The following is a 17,689-nucleotide window of genomic DNA, read 5'->3' as shown; positions in this document are numbered from 1 at the left end:
TTATTTATACACACGTTGGTGAGATATAGAATGACGCCTATCTTTCGCCGGAGCTGGTTCGAAGGTGCTTTGTTCAGCTGCGTTCTCACGTGCACCTGAATTCACCACTTGATCTTCCAAGCGGAAGCGCTCTTGGAGGCTGCTAACCTTCACAGCGGCGGACATGCGCAAAAACCAGCGCAAGCGCGAAAGAAGGCACACCGTGGACGACACAGCGCTCATGTCGAGCTTTTATGTTTTTCTTTCTTTTTCTTTTTGTTCTTGGGCCGTTTTTTTTTTTTTTGCTTCCGCAACCATGAACGTAATGAGACAAGCCCAACTTGCAGGATTCCAACTTTTTTCAATACTGGGCTGTGTGATTGGCCGCGCTAGGCGGGCCTTAAACCTAGCTTGCCGTCACGAGCTTCCGCACCGACACGAGGCAGCCATAGATACTGCACACACGTGCAACCAGCCGCGCCTGCCACCGGCGTCCACTCGTATAGCGCAAATCAACGGCGCCGATGCCATGAGGACCACCGTGCTAGGAGCTGGGCGCACGTGCGAACGTTCTCAAGGTGACGCAGATTTCTCGAGGGAAGCGTGTGCGCCGCCTGGCAGATTCCTCGGGCCCGGCGGCGCCTTTCGCGGCACAGCGCGCCGACAGCGTTCGAGTCCGCCTCGAAGTGCGGGCACTGCACCTGAGCGACACCAGCCCGAGCCGCGTACGGCGGGGCTAGAAAATGAGCGACCCGCCAGCAGCGAAGGAAATCGCCGAGGTAGCGCCGCCTTCGGAGGCCAGCGAAGGTAGGAGCAGCACGTTTACCCTCGCGATGCACGCAGCGTGCTCCGAGCGCGCTCGAAGATGTCGTGTGCTTCAGCCCTAGAAACTGCTTCCGTCATTTTCCATCGCGATTCCAACGCTCGCAGCCAAGCACAGTTGAACGTAGCTGTTTCGAATCGAACCGTTTGATTGGTCAATTGTAAATGGGTAATTACTTGAACTAAAGCAACTTTCTAAGTGTTCATACAAGTGTTTAAATTCACCCGCCGTGGTTGCTCAGTGGCTATGGTGTTGGGCTGCTGAGCACGAGGTCGCGGGATCGAATCCCGGCCACGGCGGCCGCATTTCGATGGGGGCGAAATGCGAAAACACCCGTGTGCTTAGATTTAGGTGCACGTTAAAGAACCCCAGGTGGTCAAAATTTCCGGAGTCCTCCACTACGGCGTGCCTCATAATCAGAAAGTGGTTTTGGCACGTAAAACCTCAAATATTATTAAGTGTTTAAATTCCGATTGGCTGTAATCCGCTCCGGCATCGCACTCTATACCGCAGTGATATGGAAGGACAATGGAATGGGACGCGTCAATACGGCGCCAACGTGTTCACGAGAACGCTTGCCTTCGTCAACGCCCTTGAAGAAGATGCGTCACCTTGTCAAAACGTTGGTAGCAGACAGAGGCGTCCCTTTCCCTTGTTATCCCGCATTTCCTGTTCAAGTATCCGTCTTGCTAATAACAGTTATGGTAGCTCGGATCCCTCAGATATCCACAGGAGCGCATAGGCACATCAGCACAAACATCATGCTGTTAGTAGTGAAGGGCACAACAGCAAGGGTGTACAACTAGTTGCCAGGAGCGTGGGTGGCCAACAAATCAAATGCTTGACTCTTTCTTCCTGTAAACTGTACGAATGGGAGCCATTACGCTACGTGAGATATGTTGCACCCCAGTGAAGCGATCGATGATCGCCAGAAGAACGCAGATCACATGACCTCACTGATGACTGATATATTATGGCGAAAAAAAGCCTATCGTCCAATTCAGGTGATATGTAGTATCATAACTTTAAAGATCACGTTAGGTTTAGAAATGGTTCTCGTTTTCACATTCATGCAGGGCAGCATGCTACGAGAAAGGGATGATAGGTTTTGTCTGGACGGGCTGCAAGCCAAAGCTCGTATGTGAATTTACGTCCGTCAAGTAACAACGTAAGCAATACAGCTTAAGGAATCATAACAATGCGGCTTAAGAAATCATAAGAAAAAAATGAGTACCGTGCATGACTGCGACGTTGCGCAACCAACGGTACTGACGTAGTGGAAACGAAATGCATCTAGCGCGTTAACTGTCATGAAATATGCAGTGGCACCATGATCATGCTGCCTGCCGGCGATGCTTACGACGTCATCTCAACAGTTGGCCGGGTGGCCTGGGGCCGAATCTTATTATGGGGCGCTATTCTGGACATTCCGCCATTTTCTTCGGTGCGTGACGTAGGCGCGACGCAAACAAAATGGCGCTGGTGGCCCAGTTTTGCTTACGTAACGTGACGCCAACTTGACGTTTCGCCTAAGAAACTGAAAAGAAGGCACTGAATGTAGCGTTATCGGTAAAGCAAAACAGTTTTCCTCCGCAGTAAAAATAAAGCAGCTATCTCAAAGCGTATGATTGTTCCATCGAAAACGCTTCGCGCTTCCGTCGTCTGCTGCGTACAAGCCGTCGTCTGCTTCAATAGCTAGGATGCGTGTCCCCGGAAAATGCAATGAGTCATCGCATGTTGGCGCCAACGCGCTTGTTTTCTTGCTTGAGACAACATAGGCGACCTACCAGTGGTGATGCGCGCACGTTCTAGGCCACGTTATCGCTATTTCGTGAAACGCAAGTGACTCAGCCCGACTCGGCTAGCTGAGAAACGGCCGAATATCACCGATAGCGTTGCGGGCGCCAGAGATAACAACTAGCGCGACGCAAGCGCCGGCGCTGCCATCTCTTGTTCATTTCGCTGGTTACTCGCACCGCGGGAGGAAACTTCAAGGCGCCGCCTTGCGTACATTTCTTTTTATAAATTAGAAAGAGGCCGTTGTCATAACGTCTGATTGTGCAAAAAGGCATTAATCTCGATTACAATACAAATGCAGCAGTGAAAAGTGGACAACATTGCTGAAAGTTTGCTATAATCAACCAATATTATTTCGTATAAACGCGTTCTTTTAAAAAACGATGGCCCCAGACACAAATGCCAACACCACCAGAGAGCGATGCAAATACTATGAGCACGCGTTATGAACAAAAGATTTTCGTGGCGCCAAACGACGGGGAAAATGTGGCGATACGCATTCCTCTCGGCTGCCATTGCATATGGCTGCTCATTAGCATAATTCGCGCAGCTCGTCGCAGCAAAAATTATGGCGGAAAATCTCAGCAATGGCGGCCCAGTGCAACGTCACGCATCGTCAAAATGACGATTACGAAACAGCCCTTCCTGTGACGCTCCTCACGAGATATTCCTTCAGCCAATCAGCAAGCTGGCATGGCGCATATCTTGAATCGCCACCACATATTCGCGCAATTGCAGATGCATTGCACTGGCTTCTGCACGCTACCGCTCACATTCTTTTTGAAGCACTAACATCACAATATATCTGCCAAGAACCAAACAAATGTATTAGTCCATAAAATTTGCAGCTCCACGTCACATTTCGTCATCTTGATGAAAACGCAAAATTGCATTTTGCAATACTTCCGCTTCCCGGCACAAATTTCAAAACACGTGACCTTTCGACAGTCAATCAGAGAGTAAACATGGTGGATAATGGCGGCCGTGGAGCCGCCATGCGTGTCCAGAATAGAGCCCATGGTTCGCTTGGGGAACCGTTCCTTTGGCCTCACCTGATTGGCCAATATTTTGATTACGTCACCGGTTGTCAGAGGCAACGGGGCGGTATCGCAATTTTCGAATACGTCACGCATCTTTCAATCATCTTCAAAGCGAACCGGTCGTAGGAACCGACGAAGGGGTAGTCCGCTTTGGGTTTCGTTGCTGTGGCTTGGCTGTTGGCTTGTGACCCTGGCCGCGCGCGCCGGTCGTGCGTCCCCGGAGACACGCGGGCGTCGCGCGCGCGTGCGTTGGTTGCTTCGGAGGCTATTACTTGCCTTCGTCGTCTGTTTGGCGTTGCTCTTTCGGTGTCGACCACGGCTGGAAATGCGATACGCTTTCGAAGAAGTCCGAGTGCGGCCCGGGCACGAGTCAATAATTGCTTACTTATCCCGATCCCGGACTCGTGCAGTGTTATACCCAGCGTTACATACCCATTGACCCAAATTGGCGTCAAAAAGCTTAATTGAAGACCGGCACATACCTAATAATAACCTTGGAAAAAAAGAGGAAACTCCAGCGAGGTAACCTGGTGTGTCTGGGTGGAGCTGCGGTCCCAGACAAAGTGTCGTCACTACTTCGGAAAGGCCCGAAATTTTGCTTCGAACCAGCAATGGAACCCCATGAATGGCTAGCCAGCCACGAATCGCCAAATATCAAGGAAAGCAGGTCCGGAAGACGAGGAAAGGTGCCTATTGGACGGCGTCGACAGCTTGGCAAAATCAGTGAACAAGACTGTTTACAAGAAAGACCCAACAAGCTTTGTTTACGACTTCTTCGTAAGGAATGGCCTCCAGCTCATTGAATCTGACAAAGAAGGTGGATTCGTCGTTCTGCCCTCCGGACTTTTCCACGAAAAAGCAACTGCAGCTGTGCTCAAGAACTTTAAAAAGGTACCCGTGAAGCGTTCTCGCGTAAAGAAAGCCGCAATCTCTTTATGCGATAACCTAGAGCTAGCAAAACTGTCTCATGTTGTTAACAACAGCAAGAACGATAGCCTGTCTGTATTTTTTTCCGCTAAAACGCCTTCAGAGCCATTGTTAGCGAGAAAGGCACATGGCAACACGAAATTAGTGTCTTTCTGCAGAAGCATTTGAACATGTTGCATATTGATGATCCTTTTGCCACGAAGAATTCAGAGGATGTTTTTTCGCTTCTGCAGACAGTTGACTCAATCGGATTTGGGTTCTCAGTTGATGTAGAAGATTTATTCTACTCCATACCTCACCAGCCACTTTTTGAATCAGTGCGTAGCTGCATTGAAGCTAACGATGTCATTGGTTTCCAAAACTCAGCAGGCATTTCGGTAGACAGTTTCCTGGCTCTTTTAGAATTCTATCTCAGTGCCACTTTTATCACCTTTGACAACCAAACCTTTTTGCAGCGACAGGGAGTGTGTATTGGATCGTGCGTAGCACCAGTTTTATGCAATATCTTTTTATCGAGTATTGACCACACCGCGTATGGTGTACTTGACAAAGACAATGTAGCACACGTTTTCAGGTACGTTGACGATTTTCTTGTGCTGCTGAAAGTACGAAATGATTGTATGTATGACGATGCCATTGCAGACATTTTAAATCTATTTGAGAATAATGCCTTAGGTCTAACCTTTACACATGAGCTCCCTGTCAATAACACTCTGCAGTTCCTTGACCTCAAACTTACCTTTGGAAAAGAGCACGTTTGTAGCTGTTTCTGCCCTCGCACACAAAAACAATTATTACCATGTGATTCAGCTCACTCTAAAATCACCAAAAGGGCCATTGATAGAGAGATTATTGAGCAATCTTTGAAGAAGTCATGTACGCATGCCATGCAGGCTAGCTTCGACATGCGAATTTCCAGGCTGAAAGAGGCTGGCTTCCCTGATGTGGTTGTGCTGGCAGTGGTTGAAACGCTCGAAAAGAGGCTAAAAGCGCCCCAAAAAGTAAACTCTGATGTTGCCAACAAAGCTTCAAAGCCATTTGTAATTCCATATATTCACAGAACTGCACATAATCTGAAGAAGATAGCAACCAAGCATGGTGTCCCACTCGTTTTCTCGGCTCCCTGCAAGCTGAGTCGCCTTTGCGCCCGCATTGGGAGACTTCACGCCAGAAAGAAGCAAGGTGGCTGCGGCTTGAAACACAAGAACCCTTATTTAGATTGCCAAGTTGGCGTTGTTTATCAGATTCCCCTGACATGCGGCAAAACCTACATAGGCCAGACGGGCCGATGTTTGAACGTGCGAATCCGAGAACACGAAACATCAATTATAAACCGGGAGCAACGTCATTTACCCATGCACTGCTTAGAACATATATGCAGGCCTCTGCTCAACCAAGTTAAGATCCTGCGCAAGTGCACTAATGAAAAAGCACGTGAACTTCTTGAGTCATATTATATAAAAAAGAAGGGACAAGCATGCATCAGTGACACATCAGTCATACTTTACAATAGGGAGGCACGTTTTCTTGATAGTATGTTTAGGTGAGCCACGCTTTTGTTTTTTTCTGATTTTGAGTTGTTCTTCTGTTATGCTGCTGATACCCTGATGCGCGTGCGCTGGTACGGTCTGTTATATAAGTGTTTTTTCTGGAATAAACCTCAGTTATTAGTTTGCGCCTGTCCTGTCTTCTTACATGTGATTGTCTAGAAAGGGCAACCAATGTTTCCTATTACTTGGATTTAGGTGCACGTTAAAGGACCACAGGCGGTCGAAATTTCCGGAGTCCTCCACTACGGCGTGCCTCATAATCAGAAAGTGGTATTGGCACGTAAAACCCTATAATTCATTCAACTGATACACACATCGTTCGCAACAGCAAATAAGTCCCCCCGCCAAGCATCGAGAAGAAACCAAATTGCCACAAATTTGTCAATTTCCTGCATGGATAGGCTAAGCGCCTTTTTGACATCGTGGAACTTCCACCTCACACAGTCATTATTATATATGGACATAAGTGGGTGCACAACTCTGCTTTCGTTGATATGAAAATAAGATGATTTCAGCAAGTCTCATACGATACGTTAAGAGTGTTTAGAAAAAGTTTATTTCGACAAGAGACGATACGAACACTGAGTCATAATCACGGCACAATTCCACGCGGACGATAACATGTAAGACACAAAACACAGCGCGTTGTCAACGCGAGTAGTGTCCGAGTCCTCACGCACCAACATATAAACACGTATACCCACGGAAAGGCACAGTTACACATAAACGGAGATTTTCCGACCAGCTACTATTATAAGCGCACGTCTTCCATGAGCTGCGGCAGAAGCTGGGTATATAAATAGAAACGTGTTTGTGGCACAAGTGGAGTTGGTACGTTCAGTCTACTCTTTTCACATATATTTTAAAAAACAGGAAATGTCATGGCTGTAGTCGCAATGGATTTCACTGGCCAAGTAAGTTCTTTAGTTAAATGCGATAAAATCGCTTAGGATAATTTTTATTTTGCGAAAAGAACAGCAGGAAAAATGCAGATTTTGTGCTCTTAGGTAATCAATGGAAGGGACGCTTTCACAAGCCAGCAAGGCGAACTGGCACTTTTCAACGCGAGGCGCACTGAAAGACGCTGTAAGCTTCAGTTACAAACATGTCACTTAGCCGCCATGATGGATCTTGCCGAGCACGCGGAAGGTGTATTAATGCGAAAGCATTATATATGTCCGATGACGTCGAAAAGCCGGCGTTGTCCGCAGTGAGTGGTAACAAAGATAATCATCACCAGTGACGTCATCCGCGTCTTAGATTAGAGCACGGTGGAATAAAGTGGATGAGGTTGGATTAAGGTTGATCCAAAGAGTAAGGTGGATTTAGGTTGGTACAAATTAGAACAAGGTGGATTAAGATTGGTACAAATTAAAGCAAAGTGGATTAACGCGCATTAATCTTGATTAACACTTTCGTGACCACACCTATTCCCGTCGACAGTAAGTTCTCGGTGGTAAAAGTTCGAATTTTGGTGCCTCTCCGAGCGCTTAGGACAGCTAGCGCCATCGAACAGGTTAAAGAGAGACTATTTTATCAGGTTCAGATTTGTGTTTCTCTTTTCCACCGTGTAGGGATTTTTAAAGCGCCTGCATGGTCGGGGTGACGAGCGCTCGTTGTTTTCGAGATGGCATTTACGTCGTGCGCATCCGCTCCATGGAAACGGTGAGTTTCGACGGATTCCGACGCATCTGGGCTCGAATTTGTGGATGATAACAGCACCACAAACTCGGAAGACGACTTCGATTCGTCGGACTTCAGTACGGACGACGACAGTGCAGCAAACTGCGCTGGAACATCGACAGGTATCCGCCGGTGAGTTTTGCTGTCTTCTCGGACCATGTTATCGCATCGTAAGGATTTCCGCCGTGTTCTAAGGGTTACAGTTCCTATCTGCAGGGTGTCAATGTCATTCAGACAGGACCATTTGCCGGCGGTCACGCAGAGAGTGGAGTTTTGTATATGAAGACCGCCGGGAGTGGACCTTGGAATCGCGATCCGGAGTGCTGCGCGGCGGTTCGTAAGAGCCGTCAATTTCTGGTTGTTTTTCGCGGCCGAAATCATCAGGGATATATGCAACAACACAAATAAGTATGCGTGGATGCATATTTTACAGAAGCCCACGTACAGCGCGAGATAGATCGCGGAAGGAAATCACTCAAGAGGACATGCTCAAGTTCATCGGACTTCTCGTATACATGGGAATCGTGCAAGTCCCATGCTTGCATTGTTATTGGAGCACATGCAGATTATTCTCCGGGCTTCTTCTGCCTACAGTGATGCCAAGGAAATGGTTCAAGGCGTTGCTTGCCTTCCTGAGGGTGTCTGATCCAGGGAAGACGACCGTCGCATCCCATGACAAGCGTCACCGCATATCCTCTCTGCTTCAGCCCATCAACGATTCTTCCACGTTATTTTTTCAACCACGTCGGAACCTCTCCGTCGGGGAGAAAATGGTGAAATCAAAAGGTCGGTCTGAATTCGCCAGTGCATGAGGGAAAAGTGTTACAAATTATGGGTTTTGGCAGATTCAGAAACGGGGTACACTGTTCAGTTCAGCGTCTACACGGGAAAGCGCGAAGAGCCTAGCGTGCAAGGTTTGGCATTCGATGTTGTGACGCGGCTGTGCAAAAATTATCTTGCTCAGGGTTGCATCATTTCTATGGCCAATTCCTACACTTCCACATCTTTGTTTGTTCATTTACTGGAGCTCAAGACACTTCCATGTGGGATAATGTGGAAAGATCGGCGTGGCTTTCTAAGTGAACTCAAAGGCACACAGTGGGAAAAGAAGGCGAAAAGCGAAAAGAGAAGGCAGAGTTCAATGGCTGCGGGAGCAGGATGTTTTGTACTTGCAATGGAAAGACAGGCGGGTTGTGAATATGTCTACCGCGCAGACGGCGAATAAACTCGTCCTTACAAAGAGAAGAAAGAAAGTTGGGAATATGAGAACAGAAGTGTCCGTGAAGAAGCCGGTGCTGATCAAGAAATACAATGAGGGCATGCTTGGAGGGGATAAATCTGACCAGCTCATCGGATCCTACAACATTCTTATGAAGTCCGTGCGTTGGTGGAAGACACTGTTTTTCCACTGTATCAATATAGCTGTAGTAAATAGCTTTATGATGTTTGACGAGCATCATCAGCAGCATCCAGAAGTCCCAGAATTATCGCGAAGTTTGCACTTCAACCAGTTTACCTTCAGGTTAGAACTAATCGACCAGCTGCTGGGATATGATGAGCCACATTTTGTGGACCCCCCAGTTGCGCCTGTTCCCTCTCGGAGCGCACCTTAGGTTCAACAGCATCAAATACAAAAAATAGAAAGATATAGAAAGTGTAAACTATGCTATGAAGAAAGAAAAGTTGCGCAGAAAACAAATCTGCGAAATGTGCAGCTAACCTCTGTTTCACTTCATCGAGAAACTGCTTCGCAGGTGGCACGATAGACGACACTAGGTCTAATGTTTTCTTGTGTACCTGAAGAACTTTTGTAGATACAGAGCTAATCTTTGCAGGCTGATTTTATATGGCCCTTTTGTTGAAAATGTATATTTCGATTTTTTTTAATATTTTTTTTGTGCAAAGCAGCATTGATGTTTTTATCGATCTTTCTCATTTTTGTTGCAATTTTTTCGTTTTGCTTAACTTTTTCGTACTATTATTAATAAAAATGTTGTTTGAAATTAATACCGTTGGAAAGATAATTTCTTCTTCTACAATTTGGTATTATACACTTCAACATGAATTATTTCCTGTGGCAGGAAAAAAATAATTACCAGACTACCCTAAAACTACCGATTTTCCCGCAGTCACGAAAGTGTTAAGGTTGATACAAATTAGAGCAAGGCGGATTAAAGTGGATTAAAGTTGGTACAAACTAGAGTAAGGTGGATTAAGGTTGGTGCAGACAAAGCAAGGCAGATTAAAGTGGGATAAGGTGGATTAGGGTGATATAAACTAGGGCAAGGTGGATTAATGTTGATCCTGGTACAACCAAATTAGGAAGGCGCACTAAGCTTCAACAAAGACACTCTCTCACCAGAACAGGAATTGGCCTCCTTGGTGCAGTATTCGGCCACGCCCTCCCTCATGATTCCTACAATTAACCCATGTCCGTCAGTCCCCAGCAGCTGCGGAGCACCTGACCAAGGCGGCAGTCACACCTGTAATGCAGCAAGGGTGCTAAGAATCTCTGGACCCAGACAGGCCGCCATTGGAAACTGATCCTGGCAACCTTTAACAGCAGAACTCTGTCCAGTGAGGCTAGCTTAGCAGGACTCTTTGAGGAACTATCAGATATTGTTTGGGATATCATTGGCCTTAGTGAGGTTAGAAGAACTGGTGAGGTTAATACAGCGCTGACTAACGGCCATGTCCTCTGCTATAGAGGTCCCCCGGATAAGAAGCAATGCAGGGTAGGATTCCTAATGATAAGGACTTAGCGGGCAACATTGGCGAATTCTACAGCATTAATGAGAGGGCAGCAGTAGTCGTAAACAAACTTATTAAAAGGTATAGATTAAAGATAGTTCAAGTCTACGCTCCAACATCCAGTCACGATGTTGATGAAGTAGATAAGTTTTATGAAGATGTTGAATTAGCGATGCGAAAGGTGCAAACTCAGTATACTATAGTAATGGGCGACTTCAATGCAAAAGTGCGGAAAAAGCAGGCTGGTGAACAAGCAATTGGCAACTACGGCGTCGATTCTAGGAACGCTAGAGGAGAGATGCTGGTAAAATTCGCAGAAAGGAATAAGCTGAGAATAATGAATACCTTTTTCGAGAAGCGTAGCCACAGAAAGTGGACCTCGAAGAGCCCTAATGGTGAAACAAGAAATGAAATTGACTTCATACTTCCTGCCGATGCCCGCATAGTGCAGGATGTAGAAGTGATAGGTTGGGTAAAGTGCAGTGATCATAGGTTAGCGAGGGCTAGGATTCACCTCAATTTGAAGAGAGAAAGGGTAAAATTGGTCAAGAACAAACAGGTCAACCTAGAGGCAATAAAGGTAAAATCAAATAAATTCAGGCTGGTGCTTGCAAACAAATGTGTAGCCTTAGAACAGAAAGACGAAGATGACATAGAGGCAATGAATAAAATCGCAACTGTGCTGGCTTCAGTGGCAGCAATTGAAGTGGGAGGCAATGCACCAAGGCAACCAGTAGGCAAGCGCTCCAAGTAACAAAGGACCTAATAAAGAAACGACAAATAATACAAGTGTGCAACTCAATAAATAGATACATAGAGATAAGAAAATAGATAGAGATGAGATAGATAGATAGAACAGATAGAATAGGCAACGAACCAAGGCAACCAGTAGGCAAGCTCTCCCAAGTAACAAAAGACCTTATAAATAAACGACAAAGAATGAAAGTGTCCAACTCAAGAGATAAGATAGGACTCGCGGCGCTGTCAAAACTGATTAAGAAGGCGAAAATAAGTGATATTCGAAATTATAACGTGAGAAAGACTGAAGAAGACGTAAGAAATGAACGCAGTCTGAAATCAATGAGAATGTATTTGGCATAGGACAAACCAAGATGTATAAGCAGGGTAATATCATCAGCAATCTCGAAGGTATAATAAAAGCAGCGGAGGAATTCTGTACTGACCTGTAGAGTACCCAGAGGACTCAGGATAACTTCATTGGAAACAGTAATGAAGAGGATACAGAAACTCCTCCTATAACTAGCGATGAGGTCAGAAGGGCCTTGCAAAACATGAAACGGGAAATTGGAAGAATGCAAACATTATACTAATCCACAAAAAGGGAAAAATTAAAGAAATGAAAAATTATAGGCCCATTAGCTTACTCCCAGTATTATACAAAATTTTCACCAAGATAATCTCCATTAGAATAAGGGCAACACTGGACTTTAGTCAACCAAAGGAGCAGGCAGGTTTCTGGAAGGGATACTCTACTATGGATCACATCCATGTCATCAATCAGGTAATCGAGAAATCCGCAGAGTACAAGCTCTGCCTCTATATGTGGCTTTCATAGAGAACGGAAAGGCATTTCATTCAGTAGAGATACTAGCAGTTATAAAGGAGTACAGAGTAAGTAATCAAGGAGTACAGACCGCTTACGTAAATATCCTGGAAAATATCTACAGAGATTCCACAGCTACTCTAATTCCATACAATAAAACTAGGAAGATACCTATAAAGAAAGGGGTGGGATAAGAACACACAATCTCTCCAATGCTATTCGCTGCGTGCATGGAAGAAATATTCAAGCTATTAAACTGGTAAAGCTTAGGATTAAGGATCGACGGCGAATAGCTCGGCAACCTTCGGTTTGCCGATGACATTGTTCTATCCAGAAACACTGCAGACGAGTTACAACAAATGATTGAGGACCTTAACAGAGAGAGTGCAAGAGTGGGGTTGAAGATTAATAAGCAGAAGACTAAGATAATGAGGAATAACCGGGAAAGGAACAAGAGTTCAGAATCGCCAGTCAGCCTCTAGAGTCTGCAAAAGAGTAAGTTTACCTAGGTCAATTAATCACAGGGAACCCTGATCGTGAGAAGGAAATGCATAGAAGAATAAAAATGGGATGGATCGCATACGGCAGAGATTGGCAGCTCCTGACTGGAAGCTTATCATTATCATTGAAAAGGAAGGTGTATAATCAGTGCATTTTAGCGGTGGTGTCATATGGGGCAGAGACTTGGAGACTGACAAAGAAACTTGAGAACAAGTTAAGGACCGCATGAAAGAGATGGATCGAAGAATTCTAGGCATAACGTTAAGATACAGAAAGAGAGCGGTTTGGATCAGAGAGCAAACTGGTATAGCCGATATTCTAATTGACAATAAGAGAACAAAATCGCGCTGGGCAGGTCATGTAATGCGTAGGTTAGATAACCGTTGGACCATTAGGGTTACAGAATAGGTACCAAGAGAAGGGAAGCGCAGACGAGGACGGCAGAAGACTAACTAGGTGGTGCGGTGAAATTAGGAAATTCGCGCGTGCTTGTTGGAATCGGTTGGCGCAGGACAGGGGTAAATGGAGATCGCAGGGAAAGGCCTTCGTCCTGCAGTCGACTTAAAATAGGCTGATGATGATGGTGAATAGCTTCAAAACACTTCATTGACACAGTTAACAAGCTTGTTTTGAGCGTGCATGGTTTCGAAAATAGTTTGCGCAGAAAGAACGTTATCTAGCACATGTTTACACATACTATCTCTAAATAAAGAGCGTAACTGTAGGTAAAGTTCCTACTTTTTTCTTACCTCCTTATCATGCCTATAAACAGGTAAACATAAACTATAGAAGAAGAACATTTTAGTGGCGGCTTTCTCGTGCTTATAAATTCCTATTTCGATGCTCATGCCAATATTAGATTTTTAGATCCTAAAAAAGCCTTTTCCGTGTTTTACCTTAGCCTAATATCGTCTACGATGTCGTAACCTGCCGGAGAACTTGGATGAAGGTAGCTCATTATTAACAGAAACACATTACCTGTGTAAAGGCTGTTATTAACAGCTCTGCAGCAGACGACAGCATCGCTGTGAAATGGACTCAAACTGATCTACGCGACGATACACTTGAAGTGAGCGCGTAGTTGCACGCTCACTTCACGTTTTTAGCCGACATCATCGACAAACTTGAATTCTCAGGCGCTACTCTGATCCTGAGTGTGGGGCTCATTTTGAACGTTCAGGAAAGGTTTGCCATCATCCCCAATGCACCTATTACTGAGAGTTAGTTCGAAACTTGGCTGTTTTGTTCTGAGAGGACTGTCACATGTTCTGACCAGTGAGAGAGCGTAAACTTTATTTTCAAATCAATGAGATTCGAGTCCGGCGTCTCTTTAGTGGGTCTGGGCACCCGCCGCGGACGCGGTTCCGATACTTTGTCTCGAAGCAGCTTCCTCGGCTCGCTAGACGGCCCAGAGTTGTGCGGTCAGGGTCGAGCTGCAGCAGTGCGGTATTCCAGCGCGAGCGGAGGCCGGCGGTGGAAGAGACGGAGGGGTCGGCACTGATGACTTGTTCGTTAACTCCTGGCACTCCCATAAGATGTGATTAAGTGTGGCAACCTGGCCACACGATGTGCATCTGTTTGTAGTGTACATGTCTGGATGCATGGCGTGCATGTGTCTGGAGTTTCTGTAAGAATCCGTGTGTAATTGTTTGAAGTGTACTGCTTGCGACCTGTCTAACCTAGCGTGTGAACTTTCTGCAGTTACCGAGGGAACTTGGTTATCGAACGTTCCGAAGTACCAGTGTGTGCCGCTAACTTCGCTGTATGTTGAGCGTTCCTTTTGTGCACACAAACTAATACCAGAGTACTTCAATAGGCTATCAGAGGACCCTGCTAATATTCAGTGTAAAAAAAAAGAAGGCACAACACGAACCACAAAAATCTTGAGGTGGTCCTTGCTTGTCACCGCTTTCACAACTTTCTCCTGGTGTCTCGTCACACTAGATTTCAAGATAAATCTTTTTTTAATCCTCGCAACTTGCCTCTCAATTCGTTTTGTCGAGAAAATAAAAATAATTTCACAACGGGTTTAGTGGGCTATTTTATGTAGAAAATCATATTTTATCCTCAGATGCGCAATGTAAGTTCTCATTTACAGATCATATACATCCCTTCAGTATTTAGCGCCTATATATGCCTTAAGTGACCAGCTGTAGCGCCTGCTGCAGGCGCCTAAAACAGCATTTGAGTTTCTGAACGTCTGGTCACTCATGAGGAAGCGAAGCCCTGTTCTCAAACTTGTTTATGTGGTTCTCAGATATACTTAAAATGCCGTGTATTTAAAGGTTGCACAGAAATCGTAAAATCGGGGAAGTAACGCGGGTCTCGTGATCATGAAATTGCTAGATTTGTGTGATAAGTTGCCAGGTGCTGAAGAATTCATCCAAGCTCAAAGTCCCTGACGATACCAAACTTCTCGAATTGTGTCGGCACTATCTATAAATAGATGTATGGGACTGCGACCATGTCATTTCGCACTTGTGGTTCTTCTGTACGGATAAGCTTTCACCATGCGCTTGCTGATCATGTGCGTTACAACTTGGATAAGTCTACTACCAAGCTTGTCAAATCATTTCAATCTTTAAACGTATTGCTAACCATAAAGTGGTTTCAGTTTGTTTCTTTTTCTGTACCTAAACCAAACATATCTTTCACCTCATTTCTCAATTTTAACCGCGCTGACGGCGCTTTCATTATTGAAACATTGAGTGACTCTTTCGATCGTGTTGTGCCCAAGTGAGCGTTGATAATTATTTAGATTGAAGCTTTTTTGCCTACTTTACCTGGTTTGGCGTGGCTGCTGGGTGCTGCTGCATCTGTCGGTATCTCGGCAGATATATTTGTGGATATACAGAAGGTGCTTTCTCGCACCATTGTCCGGTACCGGGCATAGCGCAAGCCGGCACCGGACCTAGCGCAGACCGACAGCTGCCTCAGGTGCCAGGTGTCGTGCGTAAGCGCTGACGTGAGCTCCAACGCAAACATGCCGTATTGTTCCTTTCAGCTCTGTCCTTTCATCGCCTTTATTCCGTTGTGATCAGTACTTCGTTGCCCAGACGTTGTCATCGTTTCGCCGTCTTTATATTCATCTCGTCCCTTCGTTGTCAATTCGCCGCCATCACGCAGCCGTAATCGTGCTGTCATCATTGTGATCGTGCCGCCGTTATTGTGCCATCGTCCTCCTTGCGTCATTGTCGCACAGTCGCCGTCATGCCGTCATGGTCGTTCAATCGTGGTCATTCTGTCGTATTCATTACGGTGTCGTCACCTTCCCGGCACGAAGAGAACTGATCTTCGTGTTTCATATTGCATCCATCCCAGTTAGCTTCCGCAACGCTATATCTGATATCTTTATATAGTTCCGACACACTCTTGACTATTAGGAACTGACGAGGCTACACAGTTATTTGTCCCTTGATGCGATATAGTTTTTTAATACTGTGACATAGGCGGTTGAATGTATGGAACAGTGACAGGCTTTTTACGAAGATAAGAAAGCGTAGTCTTGTTCAGCGAAGCAAGCGATTGACCCACATTACTTGGCAACTACACATTTGGGAATAGTTGTAACCCGCTGATCTCAGCCTTTCAACTTCGTGGGTTCAGTTTTCCTGTAAAGTGTGCTCACGTGGTTTTAATTGTGCTGAGCGAAGACGCGATCACGATGAACTCATTCGTGACAGTTTTTGTGCGGCGGGAGCACGATTTTAGCAGCGGCTAGCAGAATATGCCCAACACCCGTGTTTTTTCATAATTCTAAACTTACAACCCCCAAAGTTGCAACTCGCATTAGCCGACAATTCACGAGCGAAACTTGGACCGATGCCACTTTGATAGAACACCAACCACGCTGCGTTTACAAACCGACCTATCAGTAACTATTAATAAATCACCATCAAACCTGGTCGTTACGAAGTTACTTTCTTCGTGTTCTACCTTGTCTTCGTTATGCTGCTATACAAATAAAGAGTAAACCTATGTTTACCTTCGTATTCCTATTCAAGTAGTGAACACAAATGAATGCGGAAGAAAAAAAGCAACTTGCCGTCTAGGTGGGAATGGGACCTACAGCCACCACGTAGTGCATCGGAATAGCCGGATGCCACCGAGGAGGGGAAGTACAAAGCCCAAGCTACACTGCACTGGAAAGCGGAGTTGCTGAGTGCGGTTTAAAGCTCTATCGTCGAGGTGCTGCACGCTATTCTTTCGCCTGCAGCAACTCGAATTGACATCCGATCTTCACGGAAAAAAATGGTCGTTTCCTAAAACCCACCCATATCACATTCCACCATCGTTTAGCATGTTTCATATTCATGTTTCAGCTCATGTTCATTCATGTTTCAGTTCATATTTTGAAGCTAACCATTTCGTTTCCCCTTATTCATGCGCCATGCACTTTTTATGTTATCGTGGGCTTTTAAACTATGTGCCACATTTCTTGTCGTTATTTCCACATTGCTAAGTCCCCTCTTCTTTACTGCTATTATGTGCACACATTTGATTTACCATGTATTGTACTTTTTTTCTTTTTCATCTGGTTGCGAATGCACTGTTGGGATTTTTCGTGCCCCCCCTTGCGCAATGCCCTACGGGCCTGTAAGGTACTTCAAATAAATAAATAAACAAATAAATAAATAAATAAATAAATAAATCGTACGTTGCTGCGACATCACACCAGAGAAGGAAAACTGTATACAGAGCTCGAGAGATCCTGGTTTATATTCTAGGCCTTTCAGCAAATTTATTCACGTATCGTTTTAGTATTGCAAAAGGAACCGCAAAGAGCGTCGGCTTCTAGGAAAAAGGAAAGAAAAACGAATGCATAAAGGTGACGGCAGTAGGTTGTTTATTTATACGCACGTTGGCGAGATATAGAATTACGCCTATCTTTCGCAGGAGCTGGTTCGCAGGTGCTTTGTTCAGCTACGTTGTCGCGTGCGCCTGAATTCACCCCTTGATCTTACAAGTGGCAGCGCTCTTGGAGGCTGCCAACCTTCGCAGCGCGGACATGCACAAAAACCAGCGCAAGCGCGAAAGAAAGCACACCGTGCACGACACAGCGCTCATGTCGAGC

The sequence above is a fragment of the Dermacentor albipictus genome, chromosome 1 (assembly GCF_038994185.2).
Source record: "Dermacentor albipictus isolate Rhodes 1998 colony chromosome 1, USDA_Dalb.pri_finalv2, whole genome shotgun sequence".
Lineage (NCBI taxonomy): Eukaryota > Metazoa > Arthropoda > Arachnida > Ixodida > Ixodidae > Dermacentor > Dermacentor albipictus.
Note: the sequence above shows the minus strand (reverse complement) of the source record.